Here is a 19,099-nt window from a genome sequence, read left to right as displayed (position 1 = left end):
GAAAACACGAATGGCCCTCTCTAGAGCCAGTAGTTGTAAGAGTAGAGTGCTTTGAATGTGTGTGCATGTGGGAAGTGAGTGATGAAGCTAGAGAGAGAGAGCGGCGGCAACGGGAATGAGTAACATTATTGACTCCAGACCAAGAAGGAAAAGTTAACAATGTTTGGTTTGTCCGTTCTGGGCTACTGTAGAAACATGGCGGTGCAACATGGCGGACTCCGTGGAGGGGACCCGCTCCCTATGCAGATATACACGGTTCTTTCATAAGGTAACGAAAACAAAATTCTTATTATCAGGTGTTTATACACAAAAAAAAACATGCTTATAACTAGTATATTCCATTTCTGCCAATAGATCCCCCCAATTGTTACATACTGGTTCTTTAAACATAGTTATGTATGTATGTCAACATATATATATATATATATATATATATATATATATACATATATGTATATATACTGTGTATATAATGTACATTTAAATGTTTTAATACTCACTGAGTCTTAATTGGCCCAAGTTTAGGAAAATACATCGAAATATGCTCTAATTGAATTTGTTTACTGTAAAAGATCACAATTAATTTCACACAATTAAATTCAAATTCATCATTAACTTGGTTTACTTGTGTATCCTTCATATATAACTCACTTTATATTACTAAATTCTACAAACATACACAACAGGTGTTTGTCTGGTGCACATCAAAACTAAAAATAATTGCATGATTGTCCATAGTTAGTCACGGCTAATCGCAAATGAATCGCACATTAAGGGGGATTTGTCAAGTATTTAATACTCTTATCAACATGGGAATGTGCAAATATGCTTGTTTTATGCAAATGTAAGTATATATTTATTATTGGAAATCACAATTAAACACAAAACAATATTGTCCAGAAAACCTCACAGATATTTAATTTAGCATTATAAAAATATGCTCAAATCATAACATGGCAAACTGCAGCCCAACAGGCAACAACAGCTGTCCGTGTGTCAGTGTGCTGACTTGACTATGACTTGTCCCAAACTGCATGTGATTATCATAAAGAGGGCATGTCTTTAAAGGGGAGACTCGTGAGTACCCATAGAACCCATTTTCATTCACATATCTTGAGGTCAGAGGTCAAGGGACCCCTTTGAAAATGGCCATGGCAGCAAGTTTGGAGCGTTATTTAGAATCCTTCATGACAAGCCAGTATGGCATGGTTGGTACCAATGGATTCTTTAGGTTTTCTATGATGCCACTCTAGTTTTAAAACTAAAAACTAAAATGACAGCCCTACGTTTTAGTGGTGAAATGCTCCGTGTATCCATCCCAAACAGTTTGCAACAGGACGTTCTGTTTGGTGCGTGACTTTCTTTGGTTCGGTCCCCCATGTGTACTAAATTATATGCTACCATTACCACAAATATGACATTGTAACATGTAAGTTCCACCCAGACACATTTGACAGTGGGACAGTTGCTCCAGAACAGCTACTAAACAGACCTTGTGGTGAGATTGTTGTGTCAACTACTGGTTCCAAGTTCAAAGAATGAGCTTTAAATCTCAACTCCATGTACATCTATATATCCTTGAGGCAGGAGTGGGAATCTCTGGGCTCATTGCACACTGTGACTGTTTTCACAGTGCTGTTTAACATTTGGAAAACATATTTTGACGTGACATGACTATGGAAACTAACATGATCTGTAATGGTCATTAGTTCATACGCCGGTGCCAGAAGCTTGTAAACGCACAATGAAACTGCTGATGGTCCAAACCTTCCTTCAACACTACAAATTAGAGATGACGGGCCTCGGGATTCTTTCAACCACATTTCATAAAGCGTCTGGCAACTCGCGGTTCTGTTGTTGTTTTGACACTGATGTACCGTGTCAAATGTTGGCACACTGTCCTCCAACACATGGCGACTACTTTTCTTGAATACACTTTAATGGAAAACAAAGAAATCTTGTTTACATTTCGTAATAATATCAACCTAATTTAATGGATCTCTGGAAAAGAAATAAACACGGCCAAAAGCAAACAATCCTTAGTTTACGTTTTGTTTATTTATAACTGAGGCTTAGTGAAGGTTTTACCACTGTAGGTCAACTGGATTCAGGCCAAAGGCACCACAGTGTATACTGTGTATTACTATTTCAGTTTACTTGAGCTCCTCTAAACTCCTGCAGTCAAAGACAGTGGAAGGAATGAGAAAATGACACCTAGGAAAACATTCCACGAGGGGACCCTGATCATGCTCAGGCTGGTGTCCCCGGCATTCCCTGCATGTCCGATGAAGCTGTACGAGCGTATTAGCATTCTACTGACATGGGAAGGTAACGGGACACGAGGGGAATGCCTGTGGAGCTGCAACCAGAGCTGGTAATCATTTATTTCCAGGCATGCTGCTGCCAGAGATGGGCACATAGATTTCTTTGGAGCCCCACTGAAGTAGTTGTGGTAAGGACGACGAACAGATTGTGATTTTAGATTTTCTGATTGATTTTTAAGTCCACTTGAAGCATATACAGAGGAGGGATGTCTTTTATATTTGAATTTTGTGAAAGAAATTGTTTGACATCTTGTCAAAATGGGCTTATTTGCTTTCTTGCCAAGGCTCTTGCCATGATCAGAGTGATATCACTCTCTAATGGTTGCTTGGCAACTTCATGGTGACGGCAAGACTCCAGGAAATCACTGCACCCAGCCATGAAATAGCTCGATACCAAAGAACGTACATTGCTAAGAAGTAAAAGTCAATTGTTCGTTCCATTGCAACGCCAGCGCCCAGCAGCAGAGCTACGCCTCCGCCATTTTGAACTGAAATCGTCTACCAGACGCCAGTAAAACGTCCCCCGTACGAAAGTATGACAACATAATTTTTACTCTATTGTCATAATTAATGTCTCTACCGAAATGGGCTGTGTTGAACAATATAAATATTATAAATGTAGCCCCAGGGCAATTTGTGCTGCCCCTGAGTGCCATTGTGGCTGGTTTCCTGGTCTACTTCCAGTTTCCTGGTGGTTCTGCTCAGAATAAATATGTTTTGGTTAATATTTACATGATCAGTTCAATATACACATACAGTATGTGTCACTTTAAATAGGCTGGTTGCAGTGTACTTGGTGAGCACGTGGTTTACTTTGAGTACAACCTATATGTGTTTAATTTTATTACATGTAATTGGTTGTTTATGTGTCATGTGACTTTACCTGGTTATGATTGGCTGTGGGGCGGGACTAGCGAGGAGCAGGTGGTCAAGCTAGAGAAGTGAGGGAGCGGCTCAACGGAGAGGTTGGAGAGAAGAAAGTGGAACGAAAAGAGATGTAGTAATTAGAGATTTATGGTTTAAAGTGTGTTTGTAAGTTATAGTGCTGTAGAAACTAGAGCGTAGGACTGCAAGCCAGTGAAACGCCGAATGTATACGTTGAGAGTAGTTAAGTGGCTATCAAAGCAGTAGCTGATATTGCGCCGTTAGCCTTTCCAGCTAACTAGCCAAGCTAACTACCGCCGAAGGACACTCTGGACTGCCCAGAGAGCCTCCAGGTGACCTGGATAAAGCCTGGTAGCTCCTCTGGCAACGCGGGAGAAAGAAGATTTCACCTGTTGCACTGCCATGGTCAGCTATCAGCCTTTCTAGCTGTTTGCACTACTCTTGGAGGTGCAACATTAGGACTCTGTGATACAAACTCTGCTACGCTAACGTGAGTACTCAGCTTTTATTTGGCTGTTAGAGCAAAACGGTCTCAACTGTTTTTGGCCACCACGTTCCCGAGCATCGACCAGGCCTGCAACGGGGTTGTTTTCATTAATGGTCCTTTTCTGTTTGCCGGCTTGTGTGTGTGTGTGTGTGTGTGTGTGTGTGTGTGTGAGAGAGTGTGTGTGTGTGCCCACCAGGTTATTTTTGGTGAAAGTAAAAGAAACCATAAGAGTTCATTGCATATCCTTTGGTACTGCTTTATGTTATTTTGGGCTAGACCAAGTACATTAAAGGGTGACGTATATGCTAATGACCCCAGAAGGTTAAAGGAATATAGAAGATTGACTTGGGTTAATACTGACTTGTTTATCTCTGTGAAAGGTCAAAGTACTATTTTCTTGGTATACTATTATTGAGAGTATTGTGAACCTTTTTTATTTTACATATTTTTGATATCATTCCCTTTTAGTTAATAAATTGAGTAAATTGTTGGGGACATATTTTTTGTGATTTTTATTAGGTATAAACATAACCACAGTGCAGTCACATATAAGAAATAGGGAGGAAATAATTATGGGTTATTAAAATAAAGCAACAACAGGAATAAGGGTTTAACTAAAGCCAACCTGGGAATTAAGTTTTACGAACACAGGGCGCTACCTTAATAAAAAGGTGCAGAAAGCGCTACATAAATATGCATACTATAATAACAATTTTATTTATTTATTAAACTTTTTTGCCCGGCTGCTTCCCAGAGGAGAATAAAGTGAGCGATGGACATAAATGGAAGTTAAAAAAATCCAGCATACAGATTTTGAGAGCAATCTCAATCTTTTTCATGTCAAGGATCCAAACTTGAGTCCAATAGACCACAGACCATGGATGTATAAGAGGTTGTGTCCTGTGCTTTTGCCCTACGTGTTGATTAATAGCCTACAACTACATTAAATTCTGTTTATGTCATGCTACTACCACTACTAGCTACTGGCCGATAGCTGGTTGTTTGGGAACAGAGACGTTAATACATCCACCACGGTACAGGTTTACAGCATACAGCCCATGGGTGTTTTATAAGATAATAAAAGTGATGAATTACAGCCAATATACCAATTATTACAGCCTCATACAGCTAGCAGGAAGCTGCTAGAACGGGATATGTCTTATAAGCGTGAAGGGTGGTGCAGTCCCGTGGGTCTGATGCATGTTCATTATGCCGAGAAAAATAACTCTGGATTCAGCTATTAGTTAATTTTACAACTTTTAGGACATAATCAGATGTCTCTTTATACATTCATGGCATTATACTCGTTGGCGTTTTCAGTCCAAAATGGCGGCAGAGCTACCGCAGCACCATCTAGCGACCATTGTCAAAAAAGCACCAGAGTATCATCTCTTTGCTTCTATACTCTTTGTCAACACATAACTCCCAGATTATGTACAACAGGGGGAAACAGCGAGCCTGGCTCTGTCCAGTGGTAACCAAATCTGCCTGCAGTTTTAGCGAATGTGACTATTTCTTAGCTGGGAGCAGTAACTTCAGAAGTCTGTTGGTTGCCTGACAATATTTTTTTGGCCATTTGTGTTTGTTTGGTTTTGATGTGGCTGTTTTATTGCAGCTATGGTCTTGCTAAAACTGAGCTGCAAGCTATAACTTAAAAGTCCTGCCCCCTGTTTGTTTGGAGCACGTGGCTGGATGTTACACATTCCACCTTTTAAGAAGGAAAAGCTGGTTGTGTCTAGAAGGTAACCCACAAGTTGGGAAACTCTTGCCAGATGGTTAAGGTTAACAATTGATCTCAATAGTTAAGGTTAGGTATTGACTTTGAATGGTTAAGGTTAGGAATTGACCTCAAATAGTTAAGGCATTGATCTTGAATAGTTAAGGTTAGGCATTGACCTTGAATAGTTAAGGTAAGGCATTGACCTTGAATAGTTAGGGTTAGGCTTTGACCTCAAATAGTTAAGGTTAGGCATTGACCTTGATATTTAAGGTTAGACATTGACCTTGAATAATTAAGGTTAGGCATTGACCTGAAATAGTTAAGGTTAGGCATTGACCTCAAATAGTTAAGGTTAGGCATCAATCTTGAATAGTTAAGGTTAGGCATTGACCTTGAATAGTTAAGGTTAGGCATTGACCTTGAATAGTTAAGGTTAGGCATTGACCTTGAATAGTTAAGGTAAGGCATTGACCTTGATTAGTTAAGGTTGGGTAAGGTCGTCAGGCAGCGAGTCTCGCAAGATTTTTTGCCTGTTTCTTTCAATTTGTGGATTACCTTCTAAACACAACCTGAAAAGCTGCCTAATGGTTTTTCCTCCCTTCAAGCAGATTCTTAAATATCTCAGATTGTATGATAATAAACACAGAGAGCTATATTATCGCATGGATTTTGGCAAATCTATATTTGTGTGCTTAAGTTACCATAAATAAATGTTCTCTGGCACAGAAAACATGCATTAAGGCACACAAGAACATGTGGAATGCACAGTGCTGCAAAGTTCAGCCGGGTCTTCCCAGTTCACAGCTCAGCCCTACAGTACAGTATATGCTCAACCTTATGTGCACTGTAAAACGCATCACATTTTCCTCTCACAGTTGGACCACAGTGGAATAACTTTTAATAGCATGAGAAGGGGATGCACTCCAAAATTCCTGTGTGGTGAAGTTTGAGAGACAGCTTGTGCTGGATGTCAAGACAGCTTTTGAGCTTGATGCAGAGGGGCCGTGATCCCGGGGCCCCACGTGTGACAGCTTTCCTCATCTATCATTCCCGCATATTCTTTAAGTAAACTTTTGACTCGTAATCTTCCTGGCCTGCTGCTGCTGTCTCTTTGTGCTGAAACATGTTTGTTTTGCTCTTTTTGGGCACTTTGTCATGGCTGGTTATGAAGCTGCAGACCTACCAGTGATGGAAGGCGGTCCTGGCTTTACTCAGCTGTATTATTGTTCTTCTAAGGCTTAAGGTATAAGTGGGAGGGCCCTGCCTTTAGTTTCAGGTGCTTTACAACAATGGAAATCAACTAAACTGTACATGTCTGAAGGGTGCATCATACTATACATTTGACTACCCCCAGATAGGGTATATTTAAAGGACATAAACACATTCTGACCTTCGATTCCTACCAAATAACGTCTCCGCAAGAGATGAAATCAATTGGACATTTTTCCCTCTACTGATGACCTCATGCTTCAGAGATGTCTGGCGTCATTATGGGAGCTCTCTCTTTCAGACAGAGAAATCCCCACAGGTTTCTGATCAGGACTTGCCAGGTTTCGATAAAGGAGGTTCCATCCCCACCCCGAGTCTCCATAGAGATTGAGCTGACTAATAAAAATAGCTTGGCTGCTCTGTTTACCCAGAGTGGGATGTTACTTTATTTTCCCTCTCTCCATCTCTCACTCTGTCTCTATGTTTAAGCCATGGATGTGACATTTCTTACTAACTTTGATGTAAATTCTTTGTTTTCTATAGGGCTGACAATCGATTAAAATATTCAATTGCGATTAATCGCATTATTGTCCATAGTTAATCGCGATTAATCGCAAATTAAATTCAAGTTCAATTTGAAAATGTACCTAAAAGGGAGATTTGTCAAGTATTTAATACTATTATCAACATGGGAGTGGACAAATATGCTGCTTTATGCAAATGTTTGTATTATATGTATTATTGGAAATCAATTACCAACACAAAACAATGACAAATATTGTCCAGAAACCCTCACAGGTACTGCATTTAGCATAAAAAAATATGCTCAAATCATAACATGGCAAACTGCAGCCCAACAGGCAACAACAGCTGTCTGTGTGTCAGTGTGCTGACTTGACTATGACTTGCCCCCAACTGCATGTGATTATCATAAAGTGGTCTGTAAAGGGGAGACTCGTGGGTACCCTAGAACCATTTTCATTCACATATCTTGAGGTCAGAGGTCAAGGGGACCCATTTGAAAATGGCCATGCCAGTTTTTCCTTGCCAAAATGTTTTAAGCGTTATTTAGCCTCCTTCATGACAAGCCAGTGTGACATGGTTGGTACAAATGGATTCTTTAGTTTTTTTATAGTTTCATATGATGCCAGTATCTTCACTTTAGCTTTAAAACTGAGCCCGCTACAACCTAAAAATCACAAGTACCGTTAATACATTAAAGAAATTAGCAGCGTTAAAAGGAATTTCTGTGAATGTGTTATTACAGCCCAGTCGCACAATAGGTTGTGAAATAGTACAAAAATGTAATGTATTGATACGTGTACATAGACACGAATTTCAATTTTTTTTCCTGATGGTCAGCACGAAAATCAATTCGTACGTAAACCATGTATTTGTGGCCGCATAGGGAGGAGGTCGGAGTGGATGGGTGGGTCAAAAAACACCGGATTTTCACCCAGAGACCTGTGTTTGTGATCCGTGTGAAACCAGAAGTCAAAGGTGATTTATTTACCACGTAACTTCCGTACTTAAGTTACGGCACTTCAACAGTTATTTTAACCCAAACTGCGATCTTTTTCTAAAGCTAACTAAGTAGTTTTTGTCACAGAGCTTCCATACTTAAGTTACGGCTCTTCGGGTGTTATTTTAAGCCAAACCGCGATCTTTTCTGAAACCTTACTAAGTAGTTTTGTTGCCTAAGCCTAACCAAGTCGATCTCTTCCAAATCCTAACTAAGTAAACAAATCAAATAGTTTAAATTTCATCACTATTTCACGAACTTGCCGTGAGACTGTTTTCTTTTGTGATTAGTTTTCTAGAAAAATGATTTGCCTCCATCCACCTAACGTGTTTATGTACAGTATGTGTGCACATTACATGAGGGATCGGAGTTTAGTGGTTAGACAAAGGACTCCAGGCAGCAGAGAAATCAAAGCCAGATGGCTGCCCTCAGTGTCTCTCTATACTTTCAAAGTGAATGGGAATGGGCCATAAACGTCAGGATGGACCCATAAACGTCAGGCTGAGGAGACAAGTAATAGGTGACTGCTGATGTTCATGGAGGTACCATGATCCTTTTCTTCTGGTAAAATGTTAAAAAAGGGACAGATGTGTAGGGGTAGCTTCCTCTCTTATCACACTGTGGACTTTTTTACGGTGACACGCACATGCATATCCCTCACATCCTGCCTCATATATACAGAGAGATGGATGTAACTGCTTGACATTGGCTTTTTCAAACATACATTTATTTTAAAGAGAAGTTTAAATTTCATGATGCACAAGTTGACTTTGTGTAAAACGGCCCATAAGTATGAATGTTAAAAGTTATATTAAAGAAGTGTGACAAGATGGATATTTTATGAAATGTTAGGGTGGGATGGGATGGCTCGCAATGGGTAGATTATATTACCAGTATATCCATCCAGCTTTATGGCTTCAAACTGTCTCCTGATGTTCTTGGAGAGGCGATCATGTAGCACTCTTCAAAGGTGCAATGTGTAAGATCTGGCCAGTTTAAAACATAAAAAAATGAACTAACATAAACATAATATAACATATAACATAATGTGAAGAGGTGACAGTGTTGACGTTGCAGAGAAATCTAGCATGCTAACCAGCTAGCCCCGCCCATGGATGTATAAAGAGAACTACAGCATCGGAGGCGGGCTCATGTTCATACCTTTGAGAGTTGCACAGTGGCGCATGCAGCCAAAATGGCTCGACTGCCAAGTGATAAAGTACCCGGATCATGCGGCGATCTTCCGCATCTATTGGGCCCATAGACCAAGCGCAGTAGCGTTTCTTTTAATCCCGCCTCCCAGCCCTCAGTCTCCATTCACATGAACGGAGGAAAGGAAATAACTCTGGATTCAGCTATTAGTGCAATTTACAACTTTTAGATTCTATGATTTTTTTTGGGCCCAATGGCATCTTCTGATGGACACGGGAGTTGTAGGACCACCGTTTGGCCACTATGAAAATTTGCTTCAAAGCCTATTGCTCTTCCTGGGGGCTTGGTCCCACCCTGTCCTCTCTTGTAATACCACTTGTTCCTCGAGAGGCGATAGTGAGTCACCGCAGCGTCCAGTCTGCCCTCAGTTCAGAGAACGAAAAAGTTGTCCCGAGGGCTTGTCAATAATACATCCATGGTCCGTGTGTATTTTGATCGTTTGTTAGATCAAATCCAAAGAGGCAGAAATGGGAAAATGATTTGGTTTGGCAAATTTATTGGTTTTGGATTATTGCAGAAAATAAACTCTGTGGCAAACACACATTTATGATCTTTACACGTTTTGTTCAGCAAGATAATCTCCACAAATGAACACCAATTTTCTGATTTTTGAAGGGTGAATGCAATCACCAGAAGTAAAAAGCTAACGTTAGGCTATAAACGAACTACACCACGGTTGCATGAACGTGAGTATAAACAGCGAGGCTGTAGAGGAGGACAAGTGGGCGTGATGACATTTAGTAGTCTCATTTAGCCACTTGTTAACAACCGCCTTTTTTAAGACGTATAAAGGCTTCAAAATTCACGAGTATCTATTAAGGCATTTCACATCGTATCGAACAAAACATTAAAATCTCTTCATTTTGTGTTAACCACAGACCTTATTGCAGGTATCTAACTAAAAACCCATTGACTTCCAAACGAGGGAACCAGAAGTGCTAAAATGCTAACTCATTTCCGGGTTTTAGGACTTATTGCTGTAGCACTCTATAAGATAGCACTGTTATTTTGAGTTGAATTTTGCTGTTAGTCAGTAGTTGGCTTATTTTTTGTAAAACTGAACTAAATATAGTTTGTATGGACCCATTAGTCGAGGTGAAATGCTGACCCCTATTTCTTTGTCAAGGTTCTACACATTACACCTTTAAGAAACTATGGGTATTGAAAATATAAAAGAGAAAGTGCAACGTGTGATGTTAGTTCACTTGTGATACATTTGCCCACACTAACAGTGCTCTGTATCAGTGTTGGAAGCATGGCGAATGGATGAGAGACACCCATAATCCGTCAGATACATTATGTAACACCGAAACTGTCATCTTTTTGATTCATTTATCACTTGTCCGTTGGTGATATACTGATCATCATAAACTCCCTGGAGCTAGTTTCCCAGGTAGTGTGCTACACCTGGCTCTGAGACTGCAATGCCTGGCAGAACCACGCTGTAGTTCTGACAGTAGTGACGGTTTATTATGTCATTGTTATTCATCATAACAAAAAAAGATCCCATAGCAACAGAAAGCAAATGTGACAAAATGAAATATGACCTTGGATGAAACCTGACGATGAAAGATGACCTTTGATGTAAGAAAGCGTCTCACCCTAAAGACAAAAGATGTCAGTATTAGAAGGAATCCGGGATCTGCATTTATCGAGCAGAATCACCTTAGTAACTTTGAGAAAATTATGATTAAGATTACTCGTCTGTATAAAATTTGGGCTGTATAAAAATAATTTGACTTTATATGACTTACATATTAAATTAGAGTAGGAATTACAGTTAATTATGAACTTTATGAACATATTTAATGACAAGCTTTTATGACAAGCTGGTTCCACACAGTTACAAGCTGAAATATTTTGCATAAACCAAACTCAAAAAACAAAACAAAACAAAACACAAATAATATTTCAGTGCAGCATTAAGGGATGTTTAGTCAGTACCTATTTGTTTTGTTGTATAAGAATACCAAATTCTTTGCTTCCCCGTCATAATATCAAGGCTCATGCATGCAAAAACCAGTATGTGCTGGAAGTAGGGTTGTCAATCGACTAAAATATTTAATCACAATCAATTGCATAATTGTCCATGATTAATCAAGATTAATTACAAATTAATCACATTTTTTATCAGTTCAAAATGTACCTTAAAGGGAGATATGTCAAGTATTTAATACTGATTATTTCTCTCTTTTCCTTACCAAAACTTAGCACAAGTTTGGAGCTTTATTTAACCTCCTTCACAACAAGCTAGTATGACATGGTTGGTACCGATGTATCACTTAGGTTTTTCAGTTTCATATGATACCAGTATCTTCACTCTAGCTTTAAAACTAAACCTGATACAACCTCCAAAAGATCGATTGCGTTAATGTGTGAAAGAAATTAGTGGCGTTAAAAAAAATTTGCATTAACGCGTTATTATGGTGTTAACTTTGACAGCCCTAGTTGGAAGACTAGTCAGCCCGTTCTCATTCCCAGGGCGTCAAATACCGAGATACCAACAAACACAAGGCTTTCATCCAGAAGACAACTGTTCGTTGAGGAGGAAACCAAAAGAGTCTCGGAAATAATAATAAAGCATTTAATTGATTCTTAACTAATTGTACAATAAAAATAGGCATTAATAAATTTGTTTACAAAAGTATTTATCAATATATGAATAAATGGACTAAATTAAAAAATAATTAATTAGTTGACATCTTAATGGGCAATAAAAATAATTACAAAAACAATTTACAGATGAAATTGTAATCCATCAATAAATAGTTTAAATTCAAAAGGGATTTACAAAAACTTAAATTAATTAATAATTCAATTAAAAATACATTAATGAATTCATAAATAAGTAAAATGAAAATTAAGTTTAAAAAGAGAAATAAATTATCGGATTCACAAATTGAATTAAGAATACAGATTTTAATCAACTTTTTTCCAGTTTGCATAAGCATTTCCATACTGCTTTTACTAAACCCATTAGCTATTGCATTTGCTGAGTCATTTATCTCCTCCTTTTAGCCTCTGCATTTAGCCTTTCCGTGACACTTTGGGCTTCCGGCTAATAAAATGAGCAAAAAGAATGCAAATTAGCCACATGGGATGTAACAGGCTCTCTGATTGGCTGTAACATGGCATGTCATATGCAGACGGATATGGAGGTTTTGATATAGTTTTGCCGTTGTTAAAGGCGGCGCCCATTTACTTAAAAAAACAACGACTTCTTCAAGAATTAAAGGTAACACAGGGTGAGTAAATGAACATTCTGTGGGTGAACTATTCCTTTAAAACAGGACCTTTTTACGGAAGACATTTTGACACGTGATGGCAGCAAAAGCACAGGTGTTACTAATAACATTAACGACGACTGTTCTATTCAAGTGTCCCAGTCAGCCATCTGTGCTTTTCCTACTATGTTGAAATGTATTTGTGAAAAAGGCATATGGAATTTAACTGTCCCACAGGTAGTTGAGAAGTGAGAAAAGTTATCTTACTCTTGGAAACTGTCATGTGCTCTGCCAAATGACCTGGTAAGAGCCAAAATGACTAAAATTGTGGAATTCTGGTGTGATTCAAAACAAATGTTTTATGTTAAGTTACAACCCAACAGGTGCTGCTCTGCACTTGTTTCCCAGCTCTGTCGTCACTGCCCACAAAACTTTATATTTTGAGCTTTTTTCTGAATCACCATGTTTTTTTAATCATTCCCTAACACTGGAGATCAATGTATTAAACTGATGTTGGTCTCGTGTTGACCTCAGATTTCAGTTTAAAGCATTAAACCAAAGAACTGTTTTTTTTTTTTATTGAGTACTGGCTGGAGAGGGCGTGTACGTGGGTAGTGACAGCATGATGAGTGAGTGTTGAGTGGGTGAGGATAATGACTCCATAGAAATAAATCTTACAATAGACATTGCGAGGGTTTTATAGTAGGTGTTTTCCCCAAGTCTATCATCAAACAGGTTAACAACACTAGTGCTAGAAGGGCTAACAGAGTTGGCATCTATATTCAGAGTTAGAATAAGGTTTATTGCCAACTAGGTTTTCACTTACAAAGAATTGAACAAGTAAGGTTCAAGGAAACCTGAAATTGTTTTCTCTATTATTGCTATGAAATGTAGGTTCTCCGATAGAGTGCTACAGGAATGAGTCCTACAAACCATAAATGAGTTAACATTTTAGCACTTCAGGTTCTCTCGTCTGGAAGTCAATGGGTTTTTTGAATGGCTTTTGAGTTAAATGCCAGGAAATAAGCTCTGTGGTTAACACAAGCTGAAGAAATTTTAACATTTTGTTCTGCGGCATAAAATATGTCAGTAAACATCCCACTCGTGAATTTTGAAGGCTGTATATGTTTTAAATAAGGCAGCTGCTAACAAGTGGCTAGATGAGACTACTAAACGTCATCACGCCAACTCATCCTCCTTTACAGCCTCGTTGTGTATACTCATGCGACCATGCTGTAGTTCGTTTATAGCCTAACGTTAGCTTTTTACCTCTGGTGATTGCATTCACGCTTTGAAAATCATAAAGTGGTTCATTTGTGGAGATTAACTTGCTGAACAAAATCTGTAAGTATTATAAACATGTGTTTGCAACAGAGCTTATTTTCTACATTAATCCAAAAGCCAATGGAAAAATCCCATTGGCTTTTTGTCGAGGGAACCCAGGGCGATGCTAACTTCCTGGTTGGCCTACAAAAATATGTCAACCCTGGAGCACTCTATAACATACAGTAGTCACAATCATGGCCGGGTTTGATTAAACATGACTCTATTTAGGAATGTGTTCCCTGTGAGCACAATCCAAACTAAATTAGATTTTGACACAGAATCCCTCCACAACATGAGGTAACAATGTCAAGGTCCTTAGATGTCTTGGGCCCCGGGGTGGTTACCAGTGTTACCAGTTAATAATCCAACCTTTGTCACAGCATTGGGGCAATCTAGTTGAACTGAAGATTTCCACACATTGGAGGCCGCTGACAAGCCAATTATTTTCCACCGAGCCTAAGATGTATGTATCAGATTTGACTTTGTTCAAGAAAGTGCAATATTTGTTTGGCAAACTCAAATGATTCAGCTCATGTTTACATCTGATCCGCGCCATTGTAACGTAATGGAATACCCTGACAAATTGACAGCGCCCAATATTGTTCTATGTTCCTGCAAGCCATGCCAGAAAAAAAAGAGTTTTGACTGGAATCCAATCAGTCATTCAAAGTGAGCGAGCCAAGAACCTGTCCACGCTGGAACAACAGTCTTTCTCTGGGAGTGCAGGACCTTGTCATACTGTTTACATGCTGTGTCTCTGGCTTGCTGAGTCAGGTTTTCAGCACACCCCGTGTGCGATAGCTTGTAGACCAAACATCTACACAAGAAATGCAGATTTTGTTAGGTTGCGTTGAGTGCATTCCTTTAACTTTTCTGTTTTTATCCGTACAGGTCCTGCACATGTCATTAGAGGTCTAAGTCTGAGTACCGTTTCCTCACAGAAATGTTGATGCCACAATCCATTATTGTCGCTTGGCCCACGTAATGCATTTGGATTATCTGTGTGAATCAATGTGAAAGACAGGGAAGAAAAAAACTAGTGCCCTTCGTCTTTGTCCAAGAGGAAAAGTGTGGATGTGCTCAAGCAGTGGAAAGCATAGCTGAAATGCAGAATTCCTCACGCTCATCATTCTATATTAGGCAACTGCACAGCAAGGTACATTAACAAGACGGCAGAGTGACTCAACCATTTTTCCAGATCAACATGAGAGCATGTGACACGTTCAGCCGTACGTGATGGACAGATAAACCGCAGAAGCTGTTTCATCTAATGTTGTCCATGCATTCCTGCATCTCTACCTGCCAAAGATGATACAAACTGAGGCCCACTCTGTTGGAGTTTCTCTCCAAACACCCTGAAACTACCATTGAGATACTCTTTCATCCATTGACCGGACATGGCAGTAGTAGTCAAGCTTGTATTTCAAATAAACTGGATTTTTTTTGTTTTCCCTTGTGAAATCTATATTTAGGGCATACTGTAAGCCCGCAAGTGTCATCACTTGCAAAGCAGAACTTGGCTGTTATTCTAGTCTCCTCACTTGTGACCTGGAGATGTTATTTATAAGATAAAAATGAAGGATTGCGAGCCAACGATACATTAAGTAGATGGCAGCGAAGACATTTGTGCCAGTGAAGCATCAATAGCTAAACTTGACCAAACACTGGTTCATACCAAAGCCCTGTGCGGGCTCACCAGCAACAACATGACTGGTATGCACTTCTGGCCTTCAGAATAAAAGTACAGTAGTGTGTCATTTCTAGGGTGGTCAATCGATTAAAATATTAATCATGATTAATCGCAAATCAATTGCACATTTTTCATCTGTTCCAACTGTACCTTAAAGGACGATTTGTCAAGTATTTAATGCTCTTATCAACATGGGAGTGCACAAATATATGGTTGCTTTTTGCAAACGTATGTATACATTTATTAAATCAAACCCTCTGAGACCCACAATAGATGTTTCAGTTCTTTTTTAGGGGAGTACAGGGGTATTTAGGGGGAGATAGCAGGTCAACAGTTTATGTCACACAGACGTGGTGTACATCATCTGAAAGCTGGGAACCTTAAAATGAATTTTAGATAAAGCACAGCACACATCCATCCATCTGCAACCGCTTATCCCGTTAGGGGTCGCGGGGGGGCTGGAGCTGATCCCAGCCGACATTGGGCGAAGGCAGGGTACACCCTGGACAGGTCGCCAGTCCATCGCAGGGCTGACACATATAGACAGACAACCATTCATGCTCACATTCACACCTACGGGCAATTTAGAGTCCACAATTAACCTAACCTGGAAACCGGAGTACCCGGAGAAAACCCACGCTAACACGGGGAGAACATGCAAACTCCACACAGAAGGGTCCCAAGCCGGATTCGAACCTGCAACCCTCTAGCTGTGAGGCGCCAGTGCTAACCACTGCACCACCGTGCAGCCCTTAATTAATTATTCAAAATGAATTGTTAACATGTATAAGGGTTTAGAACATTATGATAGAAGTATATGATTTCCATCTCTGTGCTCTATTATGTTTCATAAGTTGTTGCAGCATTTTCCACTTGATACCAATTGTTACAAACCTTTGGTGCTAAATTTAACCATTTTTAACCTATCGAGAATTGATAAAAATGATCAATAATCCCTCCAAAATACCACATAAAGACACCAAGACTGTATGTGATTATCATAAAGTTGGAAGGTCTGTAAAGGGTAGACTCGTGGGTACCCATAGAACCCATTTTCATTCACATATCTTGAGGTCAGAGGTCAATGGACCCCTTTGAAAATGGCCATGCCAGTTTTTCCTTGCTAAAATTTAGCCCAACTTTGGAGCATTATTTAGCCTCCTTCTCAACATATTAGCAGGACATGGACAATGGATTCCTTAGATTTTTCAGTTTGATATGATATCTGTAACTTCACTCTAGCCCTAAAACTGAACCTACAGGAGCCTCTGAAAGACAGTAATGTCGGTTGGGGTCGCCCCCAGCCCTGCGGGTCTCTTAGGAAACCCTCACAGGTACTGCACTTAGCATAAAAAATATGCTCAAATCATAACATGACAAACTGCAGGCCAACAGGCAACAACAGCTGTCAGTGTGCTGACTTGACTTGCCCCAAACTGCATGTGATTATCATAAAGTGAGCATGTCTGTAACTGGAAACAGGCTTTGTGAAGATCCATTCCAGCGATGACGCCGAGACACGACGGACACTGGCGAGGTTCTTGAAGTGGCCACTCCATCCGTGGAGATGAGTAGTCCATAAATATATTTGGTTAATGACTAAACTTTTTTGAAGCTTTTTATACAAATCAAATTGTTCACAAATATAATATTGCATATATGCTACAATAAAACCAACTAAAAATATAATATCCGTCTGATTAAATTGGATAATGAGAAGGAATACCAAAGGCAAGTCCATAATGTATGGGCAAGATTTATTGATGTAGTCACATCAAATCTCTCCCTGAATTACAGTGTGTCAAATCAACATAAATTGAGTATAATTGAAAACATATTAAAAATGTTTTCCTTTTAACTTCTGGTAAATCATTTCCACCTTGCAATAATGGCATATCCATAGCATGACACAACAAAGAGGGAGAAAAGAGAAAGCATGAGAATAGAATTTAACTTATTGACAGTGTTGCATTGGCTCAGGCCTGAAAACATGCAGGCCTGAAAACATGCAGGCCTTTAGTGCTTGTCATACTTAATTAGATAAAAGCAGATGAATGCCATAGTTGAAGGATATGCACCCAGTGTGGAAATATTCAGTCATGAGAACTCTTTCCTGACTCGTCTCCATGATTATCTTATATAATATGAAAGAAAGTCGCTGACTATGCTGAATTTCGTTTGTCTGTTACAGCCATTCCATAATGGAAATTCATGTCATGCATGCATGTCTGTAATTCTGTAAAAGTGAAACAACACTGGTCCATCAGTGTGTCCCCTTTGGTGTGTATTGTACTGCTCTATGTGGGAGACACAGAGGAAACTGGATGAAAAACAGAGAAATGATGATGATCAATGGCACACTAGAGTCCAGCATGTGCCTGCCAGTCAGTACATCACTGAGATTGTTTGTGGTTGAGTGGGCGGTGGTGGTGGTGGGGGGGCTTCCATTTTATGTCAAGATGGTACATGAACCTTTGCAGAGCGAGGACTTCGCCAACTGTCAATTGGCATGCCGAACAAGTCTTGGAAGCTAACAGGCATTTTGCATTCAAGTTTTAATATTCACGTGTGTGTACTGTACACGTGCTCTGACACACAAATACAGAGAGCTCTCCAATTACAAACTAACTCCCTGCCATTACTGCATTTAATATTGTACCTTTACAGAATGTTTCGACATGCTTATTGTATTCTACTGTAGAAAGAAAAGGCAAAATTCTTAATGAAGAAGCAATGGTTCGTATTATGTATTACAAAAACGTTATTCCCCCTTTTCCGTTCGTTTTCCTTTAAATATCCAGCAACACGTGTCAATTTCCGCTTGTTACATGCATACAATCTTTTCAGGCTCAGGAAAAAATCTACTTGGTTAGGATTAGGCAACAAAACTACTTGGTTAGGTTTAGGAAAAGATCATCTTGGTTAGGTTTAGGCAACCAAACTACTTAGATAGGCCGAGAAAACCATCCACTTGTTAGTATTGGGCAACCAAACTACTTAGTTAGGCTTCGGAAAAGAGTCACTTGGTTAAGATTAGGCAACAAAAACTACTTAGTAAGGTTTAGGCAACCACACTACTTAGTTAGGCTGAGGAAACAATCGACTTGTTAGGATTGGGAAACCAAACTACTTAGGCTTAGAAAAAGGTCAACTTGGTTAGGATTAGGCAACAAAACTACTTGGTTAGGTTTAGGAAAAGATTGTCTTGGTTAGGATTACGCAATGAAACTACTTAGTTAGGTCTAGGAAAAGACTGACTTGGTTAGGTTTAGACAACAAAACGACTTAGGTTTAGGAAAAGATTGTGGTTTGGCTTAAAATAACTCCAGAAGTGGCGTAACTTATGAGTGAACGAACAAGTACTGACAAATGAGTCAACGTTGACTTCTGGTTCCACACAGGACACAAAAGCTGGTTTCCTGGGTGAAAGTTTGGTATTTTTAGACCAACCTATCCACCCCGACCTCCTCTCTATGCATCATTTGCTGCTCTTTATTATT

The sequence above is a fragment of the Sebastes umbrosus genome, chromosome 13, assembly GCF_015220745.1.
Source record: "Sebastes umbrosus isolate fSebUmb1 chromosome 13, fSebUmb1.pri, whole genome shotgun sequence".
Taxonomy (NCBI): domain Eukaryota; kingdom Metazoa; phylum Chordata; class Actinopteri; order Perciformes; family Sebastidae; genus Sebastes; species Sebastes umbrosus.
The sequence above is the reverse complement of the archived record's forward strand: the minus strand, read 5'-3'. Positions refer to the sequence as shown.